The sequence below is a fragment of the Hipposideros armiger genome, unplaced genomic scaffold, assembly GCF_001890085.2.
Source record: "Hipposideros armiger isolate ML-2016 unplaced genomic scaffold, ASM189008v1 scaffold_15, whole genome shotgun sequence".
Lineage (NCBI taxonomy): Eukaryota > Metazoa > Chordata > Mammalia > Chiroptera > Hipposideridae > Hipposideros > Hipposideros armiger.
Window position 1 is genome coordinate 2,404,243 of NW_017731365.1, and position 13,612 is coordinate 2,417,854.

The window sequence follows — 13,612 nt, forward strand, 5'->3', positions numbered from 1 at the left end:
AGCCTTTCTCAGCCTCCTGAGGTTCTCATAGCCTCTGCTTTCATAGCGTACTCTCCATAGAAAGCAGGGATCTTGGTGCTGGCTTACTCAGTACATGTGGGGTGAGGGTGCCCTGCTTTTCGTGAGCAGAGGCTTTGAAATTTGGCTGGCGAGCCCTGGGCCTGCATGGAAGCCCTGCCCAGGGGTGGGAGTGGCATTGGGTGGCCGAGGGCTCCAGGCTCACAGTGGGCTGAGGGTTAAAGGTCAGAGAGGCTAGGTGAACTTGAGGACTTTCCCCCCACCCAGGGACCAGATCTCTCACTCTCTTAGGATCCTTCAGGGTTTGGCAGTTTGGGGGAGGAAGGCAAGATTTGGAGGTGCTTCTCGAAGGCCGGTGTTGGGGAAGCGATAATGGAATGTATGTGGGAGAGATTGAGATTGATTCTGTCCCTCCTGACAACCTACTGTGCTTCTCAGAACAGAACCCTCTCCCCCAGGCCAGGTGCCTGCTGCTACCCTTCAGGGGGCTGGTGGCCTTCATCACAGACATTCTCGGGGAGCGCTGTGGCGTTGGTGTTAGAACAGGACTCCTTTCTCAGTGTTTTTCTGTGTCGTTATTCCGAGCGGCTGTTGGAACATGTGTTCCGTTTGTGATGGGCATGGAGGGGAGAGGGTGTTGGGCCCTTGGGGGTGGGGGTGGGGTCCCAGACAGGGAAGGAGGGTGTGCCTCCCAGAGGCTCTTCCAGGGCCTGGGCAAGGGGAGGTGGTGCCCAGCCCCGGGCGGGATCCTGGCTACCCCCCCGTGCATCTCCTCTTGCTCACCTAGCTCAGCAGCCGGCCAGCATCCCCCTCCCCTGAAGCCCCACCCCCACCCCACCAGCTTGTGTCTTTGGCTGGGGTTTCCAGTCTTAGTTTCCCCTTACAAAGCTGTGAGACTCGCCGAAGAAATAAATCTTGAGTGGACCCCCAACATGAAAAATACCTTTAAAAGATATGAACCTGATCCTACACATTTAGGGCTGAAGACTGTCTTTTTCTAGAATGCAGTTTTCACTCCCAAATTCCAAGCCCTTGGAGGAGAACTAAGGGTCCTTTTCTCCCTGGATTTTCGACTAGAACACGGGCAGTGGGAGTGGGGTTGAGGGGGTTGAGAAGGGCCTGTGCCCCACTTCCTCCTGGCAGGCAGTAGGAGGCAGGATGAGTCCCAGGCAGCAGTGGCCACGCTGGGGCAGAGGCCGCCCTCCCCAGAGACTTGTCAGCCAGCCTCAGGGAAAGGGCTGGGGCTCAAAGGAAGTTGTTTGAGAAAGAAGTGCCGTGCCTGGCCCTGTGTGTTGGTTGAGCTCCATCGTAAATGACACAATCCCAGCAGAGCTGAGGTTGTTGAATTGGGCTGGGGGCCCTCAATGACCCACCTCTTGACCAGCCTTTCCTTAGTCTACCTTCCCCGTGCCCCTTGGGCTCTGGCAGAGTTTGCTAACTGCTGCTCTGCTCCACTTTCGAAGGCTAGAGTCTGAAAGTGCTGGGATGGCCTGGCCTGTAGGCAGAGACAGCATGGTGGAGGGAAGCACCCCCTGGGGTTGTGCAGCCTGTACTAGCTGTAAGCTCTCAGCCTCCTGTTTGAATGCCTTCAGAGAGGTCTCACCTGTGCACTGAGAAATCCAGGTGCAAATGTGTTGTGAGCAGGTTGAGGCTCTTTACTCCAGTGGCCTGATGCAGACCCTGATGAACCTCTGAGTGAGGCCGAGGGCCACCTTGGCCTAGTGGGTGTCCTAGCTGGAGGCTCACTGAGGAGGGTGGGCCCTCCTCCTCTGCCTAGGACCCCACCCCACCCTGACAGCTATGTGACAGGATCCCCCAGACTGGGCTGCCTTGAGGGCAGATTTCTGGGGAGGTTTGTGTTAATCTCCAGGGCTAATCCTCAAAGCCCTGTGTCTCTGTGTCAGGTTGGATTTGCAGCCTGGCTGCCTTAGGGAGAGCTGCCCCTTCCCACACCACCGACCATGAGCCACAGCTGAATCCCACCATGGGATGTCTCTGCGGGGCTGGAGAGCGGAGCCCCTCCCCTCCGTGGAGTTATTTTGACTCCCTGTGCGGGGCTACCTGGTAAGTAGAGCTGCTGGGTTTGACTGTTCCCGCTCCATCTCTGGACTGCCAAGCCTCCCGGGCCCCTCCTTCCATAAGTTCCAAGCCCTTTGCTCTCTGAGCTCTACCTCTCCCCACCCTCCAGGTGGGGGTCACATTTTCATCTCCCCAGAAGAGACACCAAGCCTGAGGTCAGGCAAAACAGTGGCTCCAGGTCTGCCAGCTCCCCAAGGAGCCCTTTCTTGGCTCCCCCTCTCCCTGGGACTGGGACCAGACTTGGTCTTTTGGCAGAAGCGGGGTGTTGGGCTCCCTAACTGGAGACTCGAGCTCGGTGAGTTGAGGAAGAAGCCTTGATGTGATGGCAGAGCCTCTGCTCTCAGATACCTGACCTGGTGTTACCCCCACCCTGGCCAGCGGGGCCCCGAGGAAGGCTGTTTGCAGGCCCTGCTCTGCTTTGTGGGTCCACAGTTCCCTTAGCCTCTCAGCCTTGTTCCTCATTTCTAAGGAGGGATGATGATCTGCATTTCTCCTGCCTCTCAGAGCCTTGGGGCTCACCCTTGGCATGGTGAGTGACAGAGATGGGCAGAGGGCATGGAAAGGCGGGGCCACAGCAGCCCCTGCACCTCCCCCACAGATGCTCCCCTGCTGGGGGCTTTGGCCCAGAGTGCCCACAATGCCTTGGGCACATAGGACCCCTGGCTGGGGCAGTGCTAGGCTTTTTTGGGGGGTGTAGTTTTGGCCTTGACTGTGCACAGGGTGCCCGTGGCCCAGAGAGAAGAAGGGAGTCACCCAAGCTCACTCACAGAAGAGGGAGACAGGGAGGGAAGGGGCCTTCCTATGTGCTGGGACCCACTGTGACCATGAGATCAGCTCTGTGAGGGCAGAGGGCACAGGGTGGATATGAGGACGCTGGCTGCAGCGTTGGAGCTTGATGGTCTCTATAGCTTCCCAGTCCTGGGCTGCAGTCACTGAATGGGGGTGCAGCCCTCTTCCTTGCATTCCTGAACCCATGACATTTTCACTGCAAACTACCGCGGGGAGAACTCCAGTTACCTTGCACAGGGTCACTGAGGGGCTGTGCAGCAGTGGTGCAGGTCAGGGAGGGAGGCAGCAGAGGGTTTTGCTGCCAAGACTAGAAGGAGAGAAGCCTGCAGCCTGTGCAGCAGGGCATGGCAGCCGGAGAAGCAAAGCTCAGCCCTCCTCGTGCTGGTGCCCAGGGCCCGAAAGAGCAGGGAGAGAAAGTTCCTGGAGAGTAAGCAATTCGGTGGAATTGCAGACGGGATGTGTGTGTGTGACTCTAGATTTGGGGGTCGGGGGAGAGGTGAAACCATTGGGCTTTAGGGACCCAGAACTTGGGAGGAAGAAAAAGAGGAAGCTGTGCAGAATGAAGCCTGTAGGGCAAGGGCCTCAAGTGCAGGGGGAGGCTGGTCTGCTTTCACTAGGCCACCAGCTTTGATCCCTCTGGGGTGTGTGTGGAGGGGGGTGCGTGCTGTGGGAGGCCAAATGCCTGGGTTCAAATTCCAGCTCCACCTCCAGTTAACCCAGTGGCCTTGGGGCATGGTCCACACTCTCCCTGCCCCTCCTCATCTGCACCTCACAGGGCCAGGAGGATCAAGTATACTAATTCATGGGAAACTCTTAGCAGTTTCTGGCACAAGTTCAGCACATGATAATACCAGTGTCACAAAGCAATGGCATTAGGGTTTACATAATATATTTCTTTAGAGAAACTCATATTTTACTTAAATCGATTTTGAAAAGGAAGCCTCATATTACTCTTGTAATATGCTGGCTTGCCATTCATAGTAGATATTAGTACAAGTAAATTCAGTGTAGAGAAAATAATGGGATTCCATTATAGGAGCCACTGCTGTTGGCCACGCGCTAAGCCATCTGATGCCTGCTTCCTTTGTTAAAAAGGCAGTTTACCAGGAGTTAGAGAGGTGTTAAAAACCCACTGGCATCTCACTGAGACATGCTCCTTAAAGAGTTCAGAAGACTGAAAAGAAATGACAGAGGAATGTCTTTCTCACCATATGATTCAGTGCTGTGTTTGTGCGTTGTTTACAATCACCTTGCACACCACCCCAAAGCATTTTATATCCCACCAGGTAAACGCATCTCACAACTGTGCAAAACATTGTATGATCTTGGGTAAGCTGTTTTTAAAATTCAGACGTTGAAAGGTAATACATTTGCATGGTTCAAAGATCAATCAAGCAGCGTGCAAATGTACACGGAAGAAAGTCTCTCTCCCTCCCCTGTCCCCTCTCTCCCTCCCTCCTGTCTTCCCTCCTCCCCCTCCCCCATAACTACTATTCTTAGTGTCTTTTAAATCCTTCCAGAATTTATTTATGTAAATATGAGCAAACAGGACTATATTAATTTTGTCTTCTTTTTTATACAAATGATGGAAAATTAGACAATTTTATGCCCTTGCTTTTTTCTTTAACAGTATCTCCTGGACACATTTCTTATTAGTACAGATTGCTTCTTCATGCTGTACTGTTTTGATATTGGGATGAGTTGTTGACTGTTCTGCCCTCAGCGGAGTCACCTGTACTACAGGGGGTTGACCCCCAAGGGCTTTGTAGCTCTGACCAGGAACTACTTCATGAAGCTGTTCCTCTGAAATATGTGGATCCTGACAAACATGTCTCTCCTTCTCCAGGCCTGAGATGGAAGCTCCTTGGATGGTGTAAACTTAGTCTCAGGTCCTGAGTCAGTTCCGCAGACATTCAAGGAGTATCTCCTGTGTGCCAGGAGAGATAGAGCAGAAATAGTCTCACAAGTCACACTTGACTGATTTTCTGGGTTCCCTGTACAGGCAGTAGGATGTGGTTCCTGTCTTCACCTGGTTTTGTCTGCCTTAGAGAGGGGGTGGGGTGGCCTCCCCTGAAATTGGTCCCCCTGAGTCATGCTGCACCCCAAGGTGAGCAGGCCTTCCTTTCTGGAAAACAAAGGAGCAAGGTTGGATTTCCTTGAAGGCCCCATTCAGCTCTAAAACTGGATGACCCCTGCCACAGAGCCTTGCCATAGTAGGTGCTTAATGGACTGCTACTGACTTGCCTTGGCATTGCCGGTGTCCCTGCCCCTCTACCCCCCCCCCCATCCCCCATGTTTTCAATGAAGATCTGGATTAAGGAGATTGAGGGAAACTATGAAGACTGACAGCACCTCAGGCTTTCTTTAGCTCTGAATTGGCTAATGAACTCCGCTCTCCTTGTGCAGGAAGACCCTGGACACCCCAGTACGCATGCTGTGTTGGCCTGAAGGCTGTGAACGCTGTACCATGGTGCCACCTGGTGGACCACCTGTGCAGGAGCATGACTACCGTCCACAAATCGGGTCCCTTTATCAAATATCCTCCCTCCTGCCTCAGGTGAGTGCTCACCTCAACCAGCCCAGGCTTACGATGACCTATTTTGGCAATGGCAAAACTCAGGTTTCTGGTGGGGAATGCGTGCGCATTGGAATGAGTTTACTGTGGTCTTGTGCAGAGCTAAGCTCGATGCTAAGAGCCTTGTCTCATTTCATCCTCCCCCAAAGAAAAATAGATGTCTTTCCTTTTTCAGAGATGGTCAACCTGAGGCTTGGAGAATTTAGAAGCAACTCACCGTGGTTGCACAGCTGGTAGGCAGCAGATGTGGGCTGGAAGCCATAGGACTGGAGGACTACAGAGAAGGGGCTCTGCCACTTAGGTCACTGGGGCCCGTTTTGAAGCTTCCAGGGTAGGAGACAGAATGAGCAGTCTTACACTCGGTTATTTTCCAGTCCAGGCTTACTGGAATCACATGAAACGGCCCCAGTGGCAGGGGCTCTCTCATTTTCTAAGGCTGGGCTCTGTAGGCTGGGTGGTATGTCTAGCTCAGCCCTGCCCACTGAAGTGCCCACCAGCATCTTCATGTCCGCTTGGCCGAGTTTCCTTTGATAAATGCGGTATTGTGACCTGGTGTCATTAAGGACATGGTGTCCTTTGTCTTTTGCATAGGAAGTAAGAAGCAGGGGAGTCAGACAGATCTTCCACTTGCTAGTTGTGTGCTTTTGGGCAAGTTACTTATCCTGCCTCAGTTTCCACATCTGTGAAATGGGGATAAGGTGCTGTGTAGGGCGGTTGTGTGGTCCAAATGGGAGACATGTGTAAGTGCCTGTTGTATAGCATCATGTCATGGATGATAGTTTGTATTCGATCACTTCTTGCAGTGCTTCTTGGTGAAAATTGGCTGTCCCAAGCCAAGAATATTCAAAATGTAATTTACTTTTGAAATTCCAGGGGAAAAAAAAAGCAAAACTAAAAACATTTTCAATATGGCTACCTACCAGTATACTACAGTAAAGAAATTTACCTCACCGGCATTGGCCTGTGCTAGTGCCCTCAGCGGCTTAGGGGACGGTGCTTCTTTTGCAACTTTGAGCTCAGATAATCCTGAGAAACTGCCTTCCTCTGATGCAGTGACTAAAATCCAGATGCTATCAGCAAGGGAAGGGATAAGACAAGCACAGGTGCTTTGGATAAAATGTTCCTTTTCCTGTGACAATGGTTCTGAACCCCTGCTGCAAGATAGGTTGACCTGGGTGGGCAGCTTTGAAACCCACTGAGCAGGGGCTAGCCTGGAGCTTGGGCCAGCCTTCCTGCAGGCAGGAGCTGCTCCTTCCGTGGGGAGTGGGTCTGTGGTGCTTGCCTTCTCATACATGAGACTGAGTTTCTGAGGGCGGGCATTGTCCTCGACTCTGATTTGCACATCCAGTCCCTGACAAAGGCCTGGACCACAGTCAGAGCTGAGGGATTGTTGAGTGAGTTACACGAGAAGACACAATGGAGAGCGATTCTAGTGCAAGTCCACTAGCAAGAATGGGTCTTAAGTACAATAATCACTGGAGTGACATCCTGTCACTTTTGCCACATCTTGTTGGCTAGAAACAAGTCACAGCTTCTGCCCACACTCAAGGGGTGGTGATCCCAGAAAAGCATGAACACCAGGAGGCTGCGATCACGGAGACACCTGAACATCTGTCTGCCACAGAACCCGATAGATTTTTGGCCATTATTACAATTGATTGGGTGCCTACCCTGTGCCAGGCAGTGTGTGGAGATTTCATACTTATTATTTCCTCTATTTGAATTGTTTTATGGGTAAACTGAAACTCAGAGAAGCCAGGCAACTTACCTAAACTCACCCAGCTGGTAAGCAGCACAGCAGGTTTTAAACCCAGGTCTCTCTGCTGCCCAAGTCTCAGGGCTTCCCTTGACATTACAGTTAAGGCCAGGGTCAAATTGAAGCCATCCCTGAGGAGCCCTCTAATGCCTCAAAAGTACTTTGTTTTGGAGGTCAGTTGTCTCCCTGGGTCCAAGTCCTTCAGCTCTTCTTCTGTTAGGTCCTGTCCTTGGCTGCTGACTTTCTCTGTCCCACTATTTAGCTCTGTCCTCACGCATCTCTTGAAATGGTTCAGGCTTCTCGCCTAGATTTACATCCACTTTGATTTATCTGTCAATGATTTTCCTGCATCTGTCAACTGCTTCTCATTCAACTAAACGAATTCTACAAACAGCTACAAAGAGACTCCCTCCTATGAAGAAAGCCCTGGGATGGGCACTGCACTCCCTCTGCCCCGGAGGTCCCTTGCTGTCTAACAAGGAGGCAGCGCATTTATTACTAACTCCAGTCCAGTGGTTCAGAGGTTTTTGAGGACAAGGACAGAAAACACTAAAACAATACTGTTCTTAAAGAAGAAAAAAAAGTCATTTTCCCTCAAGAAAATGAGAAGTCATCAGTAGACAATACAGAGCAGGGCTGGGCACCTTCAAAAGGTTATCAGGCATGCAGGCCCCTCTTATCCAGTAGCTCTGCCTCATGGTCTACAATGGCTGCTAAACTCTAGCCATCATGTCCTCATTCCAGTCAGCATGGAGGTGGAAGAGGCACCTTTGCTTTTCATTCAAAATGGAAAGCAATTCATTCTTTGTGTCATTATTTGTCCGTTCACCATTATCCCTTGCCTCTCACCAGACTAGAAGCTCCAGGAAGTCTGGCACCATCTCTCTCTTCTTTGCTGCTCTAGCCCTGCCCAACATGGTGCATGGAACATAGTAGTGCTCCACAAATAGTTATTGATGGGAAGAACACTTTATATATGTTCTTGTTATCATGATGGGTCAGAGTTGGCCTGACCCAAGTTCCTAGTGTTCTGAATGAAGTCTGTAATGATGAGTGTTGCTATGGGCCAGTCCCTGTGCTGAGGGATTTACATTCATTATCTCATTTAATCCTTACCAGAACCCTGAGAGGTGAATATACTGCTATTATCTCCAAATAGCAAATGGGAAAACAGCACAGTCATGGAACCACTAAGTGGGAAGGCTGTGATTTGAACTTGGCTCTCCCAACTCAAAGCCTGTTCACTTACTTCCTACCTTTCCGGGCCAGCAGGGTGCCCATGATCTCCTCCAGACTTTCCCTCCTATATCCCTGGCTTTCTTGGTTGCCAGCAGACAGCTCTGCAGCCATAGATGCATTTACAGATGCTCAGGAAGCGTTATGCATTCAGCACCGTGTCCCAAAGTGCCATGTCCCCTGCAGAGGATGGAGGACACGTCTGTGTTCAGAGGTAGTGGGCACCAGCATCGATTGGGAGAACGCTGGCTTCCCAGTCCTCCTCCTCTAACAGATTTCTAGGAGCCTTTGTGGACCCAGGAGCCTTTCCAGAGTGCAGAGGAGAGGCAGATGGAGTGCGGGGGCCTGGGGCCTGTCTGGCAGTGGGTGCTGTGTGTGCTGGTGCTTAAGCTTCTGCCTCCCTCTCAGTGGGGTCCACCCGATAAAGAGAAGGTGATGGGGAAACTCTGGTGCCCTCCTTAGCCAGGCTGCCCTTGAATCACAAGGGGCTTATAGAGCCCCGAGCCCAAGGAGCAGCACTGAGAGACACTGGGGGACAGGTTGTAGTCTCTCCCTTCAGACTCAGAAAAACATTCCACGTAGGAGCTAAATTCTGGCTCAAGTCAAGGAATCATACACTATTCGTGCTATAAAGAGCCCTGAGTGGTAATTTAGTTCAAACCTTTATTGAACAGATGGGACACAGAAGCCCAGAGAGGGAATTGACTTGTCAAGGTCACACCCTGAATGTGCCGTGTGTCTCATGTGACTGAGGAGTTCATCTGGCCCACAGGCCATCTGAGGGGTGCTTGAGGAAGGTACCAGGTTGACACCTGGCTTGAAGTTCCTGAGCCTCAGCTGTGGAGCCTACCTGCTCTAGGACCAGCCAAGCCTGGTCACGGCTGCCTTGCTTCCAGTGGTCACCAGAAGGTGGCGCTAGGCACCCAGTGGCCACTTTTGCTCCCACAAAAAGGGAACTGAAAACCTGCGTCTGGGAGTAATTAGGGCAAGAGGCCAGCTTTGAGGCCCACTTTGCAATCACCTTCCCTCTGGAACCCATGTGCTTGGGCCCCCTGGGGCAGGGGAGGGACTGGAGGGCCCACTTTGGGTTCCTCTGGTTCCAGACGCTTTGTGAGGTTGTCCTGTGGTTAGTGAACGGGTACCCCAGGGTGTGCGCTATTTCCTCATCTTGAATAGTGATGGAATAAAAGCAACAAGGACGGGTGGGTGCCTTGGCTCCAACTGGCATGAGACTCAGCTTGGGCTCCAGCTCAGGCGTCTTCCCCTCACTCGGCTCACTCCATATGCTCATACTTAGTGCATAGGGCACTTCCTTCTCTGCTGGGCATAGTCCAGAGAACTCGGGGTCCCCATGAGAGGCTGTCTGGTTCCTGGAACCCTCCTCTACTCCCTCCACCTTCCTTCCATCTCTCTCTCTCTCTTTCTCTCCATCTCCGCTCCCCTCTCTCTTCCCTACCCACCCCTCATCTCCTTCCCCTTTTTCCCCCCTCTCTCCCCCACCCCAGTTCCCCTGAGGGACCCTGCAGGTCTAGCCCCCATCCTTAGCACCTCATTTGCAAAGGCAAACAGGGACCAGTAACAATGGGTTTCTAGGATGTGGTTTCCATGGCAGTAATGCATCTCCTGCCTCTGTGGTTCTCGGCCCTGGGCAGGTTGCTGTGGAGACTCTCCCCTCATTGACGAATGATTTGTGGGACTGTTTTTCTTTTTAGCTTCATCTCCTTCCTTCTTTCCAGAAATTCTGCTAGCCCCAATGGCCTTTTCCCCACTGATGGCAGAGCTGGAAGCCTCTCCAAAGGGCGTCCCTGCGTAGGCCACTAAGGCTGGGAAAGCATTGTTTACGTAAGTTCTCCTGGTAACCTTCTCCCACTCTCATAGTGAGACACTTCTGAGGGCCAGCTAAGGGGTCCCCTCAGAGAACCAAAGCCGACTCAGGTTCCCACCTTGTCTGCCCACAATGCCCTTCGAGGCCCCTTGCTTCGTTGCATGTGGCCAGTGGATGCCAACCCCGTGAGCTTCTCAGCAGGCATTTTCCCTAAGAATCCTCATGGTTTTGGAGAGAAGGTGGGAGGCAGCAAGAAGGGTGTGGCAGGGAGAAGGAGGGATGTGAACATAGGTAAACGAGGCAGATTAAAAGAGGGAGCAGGACTGGGGAGAGCGAGCGAGGGGGCTGGGGGACCTTAAGGCGAGAGGAAGAACGTGAAGGTGAGAGTTCAAGTCACCTCAGGAGGCCAACCTGTGAATCTGTGGAAGCAGAATTGCTCTGGTGTTAATGCCCGTTATAAATCACTCCTCAGCCTCACGCCCCAAACAGGCCTCTTCTTTCTCTGCCAAGTAGAGAATGTGTTTGTCGACATGAAAACATAATAAGCACATTGTGCCCCCCTTTCCCCCCAAGTTGAAAGCCATTACAATAATTAATTAAAGCAGGAGATTCATCAGAGTCGTTTCCCCCCATTTTCTCCAAATAGATCAGTTGGGGGGTTGGGGACATGTACTACAGACACAAGAAGGGGACTAGAGAAGAGGGGGGGCAGAGAGGTGCTTCCAGACACAGCTAGAGACAAAGGACAGTACTGGAGGGGGCCGAGGGGCTGGGGGCTGCGAGGGGCTGGCAGGGAGACCCCGGGAGGAGGAGGGCTCGCTCGGCTTCCAGGAACCTGCGATGAGCTTCCTCTCCTGGTTTAGTGGCACGAGGGGCCCTGTCGCCATGGTAACAGGCCTGGGGGGACACGCAGGAGTATCAGCCCTCCGTTCCTGGCTTGTCCTCTGTGGGTGTGTTACCGGCTAGAGCTCCCGCAGCCCAGGTGAGCCCCGTTAGAGGGCCCTTCTATGGCGTGGTGTGAGGACGGGCAGCCCGCTCTAGTTCCCCTGCCTAAAGCCAGCTCACCTCCGGTTCTGTGGTTCTGTTCGTCAGGTGTACCGCATTGCAGACGTGACAGGCCAGTTTTAGCTCAGGCCGAGACTTGCTACAGCCTTTTAGGTAACTTCTTTCATTTTGCCAAAAATGTTGACGTCTTAATGATTCCCTCATTTTCCTCTCTCCTCCCCTTTCTCTTATTCTTTTGGCCAATCTATTTTCCAGGCTAATTTTGTATTTCTAAGAAATCGCCATATAAATGCAATGTGTTTCATGTGTGACATAATGGATTTAAACCATTCAATCTTGTGTTTCTGTCTTGCTTCCGTTTTGAGCCTTCCAGAACTTTCCAATTTGTGTAAAAGCAGGGCTTTTGTGTTTTTGTATTTTGTCGGATAGTTTTCATATTTTTAATAAACGTTATAAAAGGGTTGATGCTCCGTAGATGACTCCACGTCATCTCCCCTAATGTTTTTTCCTCCTTTCTGTTGTTTTATTTTAGGTTGTGTGTATCTGTGTGCATTGCGCGGACTTAACAGGCAGCTAGCCCTTCCTGGTGAGAAGCAGCAGACCTGAGGGATGAGGCAGAAGCTCAAACAGCACCTTGTTGCTTTCTGTTCTGGCGCCTACAACATGTCACACGGCAGCATACCTTTTACGCCGACGTTCGGGACAGGAGCCTCGTGGGTGTTAGACTTTGGGGACACATCGTAGACAAGAGAGATGGGGTCCCTGCCCTCTGGGAATGACAGTCTGCTGGGAGAGACAGGCACCAATCAATCAGCAAACAAAAATAAAGCTACAGTTGTGAAAAATCCTAAGCGGGGGAAAGCGGGGCTGGATTTTAGCTTGCGGTCAGGAGAAGGGGACGTTTACACTGTGACAAAGTCAGCCAGACAAAGTGAAGGGCGACGGGTGAAGATCCCCAGCAAAGGGAGTGCCCCCAGAAGCTGCTGGAGTGTCCACCCCAGGGCCCGTTAGTGCACCAGAGCCTCCAGGAAGGGCCCGAACAATGTGTCCCCATGGTCACGTGGTTTTGTAAAAACTGCGTAAATAAAACCCTTTAACTGCAATCTGTTAAGATCACTGACCTTTCCTTCCTCCATGGGTCTGGTGCTCAGAGTGGCTGGGCAGGGTATTGCTAGGACCTGGCTAAGGGGACGCTGAGTTGGGGGAGTCTGTTTGGGTTTCAGGAGATGTGCTTACTTGGCTGCAGCATTCCGTGTATGGTCAAAGTTCAGCTGGCCAAGCTGGGGCTTGAACAGCTCTTCGCCTCCTGCCCGCTGTGCCAGGCGGAGAGGTGCAGCTCCTGGGCCAAAGTGAACGGCCCCCTGGCAGGTGGGGATTGGAGGGGGAAGAGGTTTGAACTGTGCAAAGGCAGAGGCCGGAATATTGTTTTGGATTTTGTGATGTTTGTGGAATTTGTCAGCTTTTGAAAACTTGTCATTTGTTTTAACTTTTCTCATTCTAAATACGTTTTCACTTTTCTACCTAATTTTTGGTTTTTAAGGAACCCTTGCCCTCCAGCTGTATGTATGCCTCTGGGATCTTCCCCATCTGAGGAGCCTGGGTGTTTTCTCTTCCACGGCTGGAGCTGAATGGGTGCTCAGGGGGTGTCTCTGGGGTCAGAGCAGAGACTTTCCGGGCTTCTCCCTGGGTGTTTCTGCCATGTGAGGGAAGGTGGGGTAGGGAGGCCGGCGGCGCAGACCCTGGCTTAGGTCCGGGGCTAGCTGCTGTTCCATGGCTGCTGGCACGTTGTGTGCTGTGTGCCCACAGCTTTGCAGAATTGGCCTTTTCAGGCTTCTTTCTCTCAGCTCCACCCCTACCCTCAGGCCACAATGCCTGGAATTATCCCATCTAAGAATCACTGGGAGCTAAGGCTTTGCCTTCCCTACTCATTCTCTTTTAAAATAGCTGGTGCTATCAAACAATATTTATACGTAAATACCTGTATGTGATATATTAGGTGGACAGGGCAGAGTCAAAATGCACGTATAATTTTTATACATAATACATAAAGTGGTCTGGAAAGGAATGTGTGTACACTAAGAAGGGTGGAGGGAACCCACAGAGGTATGGGTTCCTTATGCGTGTGTTTTATGAGTGTGTGTGTTGGGGGTGGAGAGCAGCCTGTGAGGATAAATACAAAGTAGCCCAAAGAATTTTCCAGTGCGAAATGTAAACCCTGGCAGGCCCTGGCTGTGGGGGTTTCTGAATGTGGGCCTGGTGGGGACAGGGCCTGCTCGGACTCGGGGGCTGAGCTGGAGATACTTAGAGTTACCTGACCCCACCAGGTATC

The 13,612-nt window shown here is 51.9% G+C and overlaps 1 long non-coding RNA gene across 1 annotated transcript; it reads left to right on the forward strand.

Annotated features, from left to right (window-relative positions):
- The first annotated feature begins 975 nt into the window (after window positions 1-975).
- LOC109371694 (uncharacterized) lies at window positions 976-12,947 on the forward strand. The gene is made up of 5 exons (XR_002121910.1): window positions 976-2,082; window positions 5,293-5,443; window positions 10,190-10,295; window positions 11,371-11,436; window positions 11,816-12,947. It is a non-coding gene; the product is annotated as an uncharacterized LOC109371694 (long non-coding RNA).
- Window positions 12,948-13,612: the final 665 nt, after the last annotated feature.